General features: G+C 40.7%; 1 long non-coding RNA gene across 1 annotated transcript; it reads left to right on the top strand.

The window, feature by feature from the left end:
- The first annotated feature begins 4,038 nt into the window (after window positions 1–4,038).
- On the top strand, window positions 4,039–6,226 carry LOC117062497. Its single transcript, XR_004428403.1, has 2 exons — window positions 4,039–5,398; window positions 5,547–6,226. It is a non-coding gene; the product is annotated as an uncharacterized LOC117062497 (long non-coding RNA).
- Window positions 6,227–9,570: the final 3,344 nt, after the last annotated feature.

Raw genomic sequence — 9,570 nt, 5'->3', positions numbered from 1 at the left:
GTACAGTTTTTGCTAAGGGAAATATTAAGAAATTTTTATCAGTGAAATATTTGTGGCAAATAATTTCAAAGGTGTTTAGATATACCTTTAGTTAGTATTACTTTGTAAAGTAGGTAAATCATTTTATTTATGTCCACAAAATAGCAAATGTCTGTTAACTATTAGCAAATTATTGTATTATCCTTTCTGGTGTCACCCAGAAGAGCTTCCTGCTGTCCTCAGTATGATAACATGGCGACCTCTCGGGATGTATTTCTTTTTTTTTTTTTTTTTTTTTTTTGAGACGGAGTCTTGCTCTGTCACCCAGGCTGGAGTGCAGTGGCTGGATCTCAGCTCACTGCAAGCTCCGCCTCCCGGGTTCACGCCATTCTCCTGCCTCAGCCTCCCGAGTAGCTGGGACTACAGGCGCCCGCCACGTCGCCCGGCTAGTTTTTTGTATTTTTAGTAGAGACAGGGTTTCACCGTCTTAGCCAGGATGGTCTCGATCTCCTGACCTCGTGATCCGCCCGTCTCGGCCTCCCAAAGTGCTGGGATTACAGGCTTGAGCCACCGCGCCCGGCCGGGATGTATTTCTTTAGCAAACTTATCCATCAGGAAATATCTCGCACCTCTGAAGCAAACCTACATGAGCATGTTATCAAGCCCACCCCTCTTCCTTTCCCCTGATCCCAAAAGGAAAGAAAGAAAAACTTATTTTAAGCTGCAGAAAAAGTGTGGAGCACCTTTGAGCTAGAATAATGTAGAAAATTACACGTACTGATTTTTTTAAAAACAGTTAAAAACAGGTGAGAAGCACCAGAGGGATAGGACTTCTAGAAGTTAGAATAATATGAAGTAATCAGGAAATATCTATGCCTACAGAAGCAGCAACTGTAAGAGAAACATTTGTTACACTTCAGAAATTGCTGAGGTTAATGCTTTGTTATAATGGATTATAATATTTGACATTCATAGTGTTGACCCTGGAATCGTTCACAAAAAGCCTGGGGGTCAGGACCAGGAGGTAGAATTTTACCAGGCAATAAATGAAGGTATTTTAGGATCACCTCTATTAAAAAATGGTTTAATTTTTTAAAACTATCATTGCTTTAAGGTATGAATTTTAAAAATCATATGGATCATGTGTACTTCTAATGATACAAGATGAAATGAGGTATTTTTGTTCTAAAAAGGTATGGTTTCTGTAAATACAAATTACAATGTTTCAAACTCAACCAATATCATCTTTGTGTGCTAATGAGCAAAGTAGTTAGAACAGATTGTTAGTTTAAAAACAGGATTTATAGGCCAGGCACAGTGGCTCACGCCTGTAATCCAAGCACTTTGGGAGGCCAAAATGGATGAACAGCTTGAGTCAGGAGTTTGAGACCAGCCTGGCCAACATGGCGAAACCCCATCTCTACTAAAAATACAAAAATTAGCTGTACGTGGTAGCAAGCACCTGTATAATCCCAGCTAGGGAAACTGAGGCAGGGAGAATCGCTTGAACCCTTGGAGGTAGAGGTTGCAGTGAGCCAAGATTGTGCCACTGCACTCCAGCCTGGGCAATAGAGCGAGACTCTGTCTCAAAAACAACAAAAACACCATGATTTGTAGATGTGTGCAAGACACAGTACTGCTATGGCTAATAATGGTAAGATGACCATAACAATGTCCTCTCCTTGAATTTTTATGTGATAATATTTTCTGAGTCATAACTGATTTTTTAAATCATGATTTCCAACCTAATTATTAGTTCATTAGAATTTTGTTGTTGTTGTTTGAGATGGAGTCTCACTCTGTCGCCCAAGCTGGAGTGCAGTGGCCCGATCTTGGCTCACTACAAGCTCTGCCTTTTGGATTCACACCATTCTTCTGCCTCAGCCTCCCGAATATCTAGGACTACAGGTGGCCACCACCACACCTGACCAATTTTTTGTGTTTTTAGTAGAGACGGGGGTTTCACTGTGTTAGCCAGGATGGTCTCGATCTCTTGACCTCGTGATCCACCTGTCTTGGCCTCCCAAAGTGCTGGGATTACAGGCATGAGCCACTGTGCCCGGTCAGTTCATTAGAATTTTTAAAACAGGCTGGGCGTGATGGCTCACGCCTGTAATCCCAGCAGTTTGGGAGGCTGAGGCGGGTGGATCACCTGAGGTCGGGAGTTTGAGACTAGCCTGACCAACATGGAGAAACCCCATCTCTATTAAGATTACAAAATTAGCCAGGCATGGTGGCATATGCCTGTAATCTCAGCTACTCAGGAGGCTGAGACAGGCGAATCGCTTGAACCCACGAGGCGGAGGTTGCGTTGAGCTGAGATCGTGCCATTGCACTCCAGCCTGGGCAACAAGAGCAAAACTCCATCTCAAAAAAACAAAACAAAACAAAAAAAAACGCAAAACAAAACAAAAAAACAGAACTGGCCAGATAATCCTATGTCTCTTCTAGTTGTGTGTGAGTAAATATGTGTGTTTTAAGTGTTATCAGTTGTAGTACTCCTGATGAGTGGTAATCCTCCAAAAAATAAGTAGGAGACATGCTTGCTTCTGTTTCAAGTTGACTGTAAAATAATTGAAATTTTGATTACAAATCAAAGTCTATATATAATTAAGCATTGTTTTAAAAAGTAGGAAGATTTGTAAAGTTTATGAACCATTATAAAACCTTATTTCTAAGGTCTCTAAGACAGTTTTTTATGCAATGTCTCCAGGAATTCCCCAAATACTCATATAGCCATTGAGCACCCCAATCCAAAATTCAGAATGCTCTAGATAAGAACATTTTTTGAGTGCTGATGTGAAACTTTAAAGGAAATGTTCATTGGAGCATTTTGCATTTCAGATTTTTGGATTAGGAAAGCTCAACCACTATGTATTTCTGCACATATTCCAAAATCTGAAAAAATCTGAAACCTGAGATACCCAAGCATTCTGGAAAGGGTATACTCAACCTGTATTAATATAAACTTCTAAATTCATGAAAATTTGCATTGAATTAAAATATGAAGTAAATATTTTTGTTGAAATATTGTTTAAAATTTAGTCATTTAAAAAAATTCTGATGTAACAAAGCATTGAATAAAATAATGCTTCTACAACTTAATAAAAATGTTTCGTAGTCAACAAAACTAGTTGAATATTTTTAAATATTCATTTTTGTTAATGCACATTTTAGCCACTTTTAGGCATTAGGGAATTGTGACACTTTTTTGTGGGGAGGGTGGAGACGGAGTCTTGCTGTGTCACCCAGGGTGGAGTGTGTGGTGCAATTAGAGGTTGCAGCTCACTGCAACCTCTAATTCCTGGTTTCAAGCAATTGTCATGTCTCAGCCTCCCTACTAGCTAGGATTACCTGTGCCCACCACCACGCCCAGCTAATTTTTTTTTATTTTTTTATTTTTTTATTTTTATTTTTTTTTTTTTTGTTGAGACGGAGTCTCGCTCTGTCGCCCAGGCTGGAGTGCAGTGGCCGGATCTCAGCTCACTGCAAGCTCCGCCTCCCGGGTTTACGCCATTCTCTCGCCTCAGCCTCCCAAGTAGCTGGGACTACAGGCGCCCGCCATCTCGCCCGGCTAATTTTTTGTATTTTTTTAGTAGAGACGGGGTTTCACCGTGTTAGCCAGGATGGTCTCGATCTCCTGACCTCGTGATCCGCCCGTCTCGGCCTCCCAAAGTGCTGGGATTACAGGCTTGAGCCACCGCGCCCGGCCTATTTTTTTATTTTTATTTATTTATTTTTTTTGAGAGGGAGTCTCGCTCTGTCGCCCAGGCTGAAGTGTAGTGGCCGGATCTCAGCTCACTGCAAGCTCCGCCTCCCGGGTTCAGGCCATTCTCCGGCCTCAGCCTCCCGAGTAGCTGGGAATACAGGCGCCCGCCACCTCGCCTGGGTAGTTTTTTGTATTTTTTAGTAGAGACGGGGTTTCACCGTATTAGCCAGGATGGTCTCGATCTCCTGACCTCGTGATCCACCCGTCTCGGCCTCCCAAAGTGCTGGGGTTACAGGCTTGAGCCACCGCGCCCGGCATTTTTAAAAATTTTTATTGGAGACGGGGTTTCGCCATGTTGGCCAGGCTGGTCTTAAAGTCCTGACCTCAGGTGATCCACCCGCTTTGGCCTCCCAAGGTACTGGGATTACAGGCTTAAGCCACCGTGCCCAGCACTTTTGTTTTTAAAATAATGTCTTACTTTCATATGATTCTTTCAGACTGTGGTATGGCATTCTGAAACAAGTCTTAGCTAAAAATCACCCTCACCAATTCTCTGCACTGACATATGTACACAAAGTAATATTGTTTTATTATTCTCCTTCATAAATGGTTTCTTTAATTCAACCTTTGCGCCTTATACTACTTTTAAATTTCCCTTTAAAAACTGAATTACAGCCAGGCATGGTGGCTTATGCCTATAATCCCAGAACTTTGGGAGGCCAAGGCAGGAGGATTGCTTGAACCCAGGAGTTGGAGACCAGCTAGGCAAGATAGCGAGACCCTGTCTCTAAAAAATCACAGTAATACTTTAAATTTAGAAAATACTCTGAATTAGAAGTGCTCCATTCCTCATTTGTGTACAGTTGTTCCTCTGTATACAAAGGGGATTGGTACCAGAACCACCGCATACCAAATTCCACTCATACTCAAGTCCCATTGTCTTCCCTGCAGAATCTCAAGTATACAAAAAGTAGGCCTATCATTTATATGGGTTTTGCATCCTGACAGTACTGTATTTTCAATCCTAGTTTGGGGAAAAAAAAAATTGTTTGTATGCCTGGGTACGGTATCTCACACCTGTAATCCCAGCACTTTGGGAGGCTGAGGCGAGAGGACTCTTTTGTGACCAAGAGTTCAAAACCAGCCTGGTCAACATAGTGAAACCCCAGCTCTACAAAAGAAAAATTAGCTGGACATGTGGCACCTGCCTGTGGTCCCAGCTACTCAGGAAGCTGTGGGTCAGGAGGATTGCTTGAGACTGGGAGGTTGAGGCTGCAGTGAGTCATGATCACACCACTGCATGCCAGCCTGGGCGACAGCGTGAGACCCTGTCTCAGAAACAAAAAAGTAAAAATTGCATATAAGTTGACCCACACTATTCAAATTTGTGGTGTTCAAGGTTCAACTGTAATTTCCTAGCAGCATTTTGTGTGTTTGAGAATCTCTTGACACTCTTCAAGTAAATCCCTAAATTACAACTTTGACATCAAAAAGCTAGACATTCTTACATTTTTGCACTACAAAACAATACATCAAAACTCCCGTGCTGATTGGTTGTGGGATCGTGCCTGTGAATAAACCACTGCACTCCAACCTGGGCAACATAGCACCTTGTCTCTTAAAAACTACTTTCTGAAGAAAATTCTACTTATGAATATATTTTATTTGTAACAAACTTGTGAAAATTTTAGACCAAACCATATCTTTATGGTTTACAGTGATAAAAAAATGTTTAAGAGAATGTTCCCTATACAAGGCAGGTTTACAGTGATAAAAAAATGTTTAAGAGAATGTCCCTATACAAGGCAGGTTTACAGTGATAAAAAAATGTTTAAGAGAATGTCCCTATACAAGGCAGGTTTACAGTGATAAAAAAATGTTTAAGAGAATGTTCCCTATACAAGGCATATGTTATTAAACATGAAACTTAGGATTAGTTTTCTCCTTGAAAATTCTTTTGATATACTGAGTTTGCAGTTTGGAGGTTACATTAGAGAAAGACTATAGGGAAGATTCAGATGGCAGTAGTAAAATGTTTCCCTACTTTACATTTTATATTGGCAGTATCCTCATTTCAACTTTTCTGTTTTCAGCAAGATATTTGCAAGTTTTTACTTTGAAGATATTTGGTTTATAGTAGTCCATGCTATACTAATGCTGTTGCTGAGATAAGTTAGATACTAATATGAAAAAGAATATTTGTGTAAAATATTTTGAAGTTGTAAATAGTGTATATACAAGTTGTTAATACTTATTAAAAAAGGAAGCATTCCCACCTGTAATAATTTTGTTACCACTAGACTATCAGTGAATTAAGTTTATCAAGAATAAAAACCTTGATTTTTCTGTAATATTTGCCACTGAGCAATTTTTATTAAAAACCAAACAGAAGTATTTACACAAGAGCAAATGAGATTACACAAAATGATAATGGGGAGAAATTTCTCATCTGGTGATAAAGGGAAAAAGATACTGTAAAAGCAGATTGCTGCTATTCACATAACAAACACTTGCTGAAGAATAAATGATTAAGTTCAATATTTTTGCTCTATTTTATACCTACTCACTTTGGTGGAATTAGTTCTCTATGTAAAGTATCTTTTAAATAGTAAGCATCATTTAATAATGAAACAACACATATGTTTTGTAATCCTTGTGGAGAATTACTTCCTATGCTAATTACAGTCTCTTCATGGAAAACAGTAAAAACACTCATGTTTATGATGGGCCTAGGTACTAAATTCCTCATTCAATCTTTTTTACCAAATGGTATTTAATAAAATCTTTTACCTTATAAAAATTTATTTTCGAAGGATTGTACCAGTGGTGGCCTGAATAATAAAACATTGAGAAGAAACAGCATTTGAATTTGGCACCCGGAATGTGAAGGGACAAAAGATATTAATCACGTATTTATTAACCCCTTCCTGTATGAACCTAGTACTGTGCTGAGTGTAGGGATACAATGATATGCAAAAAAGACCCCCATAGGCCGGGGGCAGTGGCTCACGCCTGCAATTCCAGCACTTTGGGAGGCCGAGGCAGGCAGATCACGAGGTCAGGAGATTGAGACCATCCTGGCTAACAAGGTGAAACCTCGTCTCTACTAAAAATACAAAAAATTAGCCGGGCGTGGTAGCAGGCGCCTGTAGTCCCAGCTCCTCGGGAGGCTGAGGCAGGAGAATGGTGTGAACCCGTGAGGCGGAGCTTGCAGTGAACAGAGATCGCGCCACTGCACTCCAGCCTGGGTGACAGAGCAAGACTCTGTCTCAAAAAAAAACAAAAACAAAAACAAAAGACCCCCGCCCCCAGATACACACACCCTGACTTTAATGAGCTTATTTTGCTGGGGACTCGGCCAATTAATTTCACAAATTGTAAAACTATTGCAACAAATGAGAAAAAGAGGCCTGTGGTGGTAAGCAAGTATATAAAAGAAGCTTCCTTTGAAGCAACGATGCTTAAGCTGAAATCTTAAGGAAAAATAAAAGTTAACTAGGCAAAGAAGGTAGGGAAAACTATTTCAGATAGAATCGCAGTTTGTGAGTGCGCTTGAGGAAAAAAATTTAAAAATATAAAAAGAAAGCCAGTTTGAAGTTTAGTAGTTAATGAAATTGAACAGGTAAGCCAGCACCATACCTGACATTCTAGGCCATTCTTTCTTTGTCAGAGCTTTTTTTGTTGAGACGGAGTCTCGCTCTGTCGCCCAGGCTGGAGTGCAGTGGTGCAATCTCGGCTCACTGCAACCTCTGCCTCCCAGGTTCAAGTGATTCTCTTGCCTCAGCCTTCCAAGTAGCTGGGATTACAGGTGCCCATCACCACACTTGGCTAATTTTTTTGTTTTTAGTAAAGACAGGATTTTTCCATGTTGGCCAAGCTGGTCTTGAACTCCCAACCTCAAGTGATCTGCCCACCTCCACCTCCCAAAGTGCTGGGATTACAGGTGTGAGACACCATGCCCAGCGTGTCAGAGCTTTTGAGTAGAAATACGGTATCAGAGTCAGAACTTTTGAGTAGAAATACGGTATCAGAAATGTGCTTTTTTTTGTTTGTTTGTTTTTTGAGACAAAGTCTTGCTCTGTCGCCAGGCTGGAGTGCAGTGGTGCGATCTTGGCTCACCGCAACCTCTGCCTCCTGGGTTCAAGCGATTCTCCTGCCTCTGCCTCTGCCTCTGCCTCTGCCTCCCGAGTAGCTGGGATTACAGGCACCCACCGCCACGCTCGGCTAATTTTTGTATTTTTAGTAGAGACGAGATTTCACCATGTTGGTCTCGAACTGCTAACCTCAGGAGATCTGCCCGCCTTGGCCTCCCAAAGTGCTGGGATTACAGGCATGAGCCACTGCGCCCAGCCAGAAACGTGCTTTTAATACTAAAGACCAAGGTATGCAATTATACTCTTGACATATATTCAACAGAAATGCATGTACATGTGCCACAAGAGACATATGTACAAGAATGTGCACAGTTAATATTATTCAAATAGCCAAAAATGGAAACATGTCCATCAACACAGAATAGACAAGTTGGTATAATTATCCAATGGAATCTTATGCAGCAATGAAAATAAATGAACTAAAGTCACATACAAGAACGTGAAGAATTTCACAAGTATTATGTTGAGTGAAAGAGATAGACAACAAAGAATTTGTACTGTATTACTTCATTTATATGCAGTTCAAACACAGGGAAAATTAAGCTATAGTGTTTAGGGATGCATACGAAATGCAAAGTCTTTTAAAACAGCTTTAGAATTCCTTGGCCAGGCACGGTGGCTCACGCCTGTAATCCCAGCACTTTGGGAGGCAGAGGCGGGCAGATCACCTGAGGTTGGGAGTTCAAGACCAGCCTGACCAACATGGAGAAACCCTGTCTCTACTAAAAATACAAAATTAGCTGGGCATGGTGGCGCACGCCTGTAATCCCAGCTACTCGGGAGGCTAAGGCAGGAGAATCGCTTGAATCTGGGAGGTGGAGATTGTGGTGAGCTGAGACATCACCATTGCACTCCAGTCTGGGCGACAAGAGCAAAACTTCGTCTCAAAAAAAATAAAAAATAAAAAAATAAGGCTCCAAGGGCTGTTGTGAGGGCTAAATGAACTAGATAATTAATGTAAAAAACATAGAATAGTTTTGGCATTCAATAAACATTGACTGTTATTATGTTAGCTATTAAAAACTTAAGTCATTTAGGTCAATGAAACAGGAGGGTTTCCAGAATTATACCCAATTAATTATACATGGGAAGGTGATGAAGGTAGCATGTCAAATTGGTATAAAAATATGGAATATTAAATAAGTGGGGATACTGTATCAGATAGGAACATATTTGGTTGCAAGAAATAAAAATTCCTATGATTACTAGCTTCACTGTGAGTTTATTTTTTCACATAATAAATCCAAGGTTACATAATCCATAACTGATATGGCAGTTTAACAGTGTTATTAATAACTCAAGCTCCATTTATTCCTCTATTCTGCCATCTTTGGTGAGCGGCTTTCATCCTCATTGTCTCAGAAAAGTTATTTCACCTCTAAGTATTACATCTACATTTCAGGCAGGAAGATGAAGCTTAAGAGACCAAATGGAGCATGTCAGTCAAAGGTGTCCTTATTTAAAATATCTGGAAGCCCCATTCAGTGGCTTCCATCCATGTCTTATGGGACAGAACTGAATCACATAGCCACCCCTTGCTGCAAGAGAGTTGGGGAAAGTATTTTAAGCTGGGACATTCTAGCCCTGAGTGAAGTCAGGGATCTGTTAGTGAGGAAGAATGGATGCCAGGTAGGTAAATGGCAATGTCTGACAAAGACATGGTAGGCCAGTCTGAAAAATGTAAAGCTGGTCTGGGCGCGGTGGTTCACGCCTGTAATCCTAGCACTT

The sequence above is a fragment of the Trachypithecus francoisi genome, unplaced genomic scaffold (assembly GCF_009764315.1).
Source record: "Trachypithecus francoisi isolate TF-2019V2 unplaced genomic scaffold, Tfra_2.0 Lachesis_group17, whole genome shotgun sequence".
Taxonomy (NCBI): Eukaryota; Metazoa; Chordata; class Mammalia; order Primates; family Cercopithecidae; genus Trachypithecus; species Trachypithecus francoisi.
This window is presented reverse-complemented; position numbering and strand designations above follow the sequence as displayed.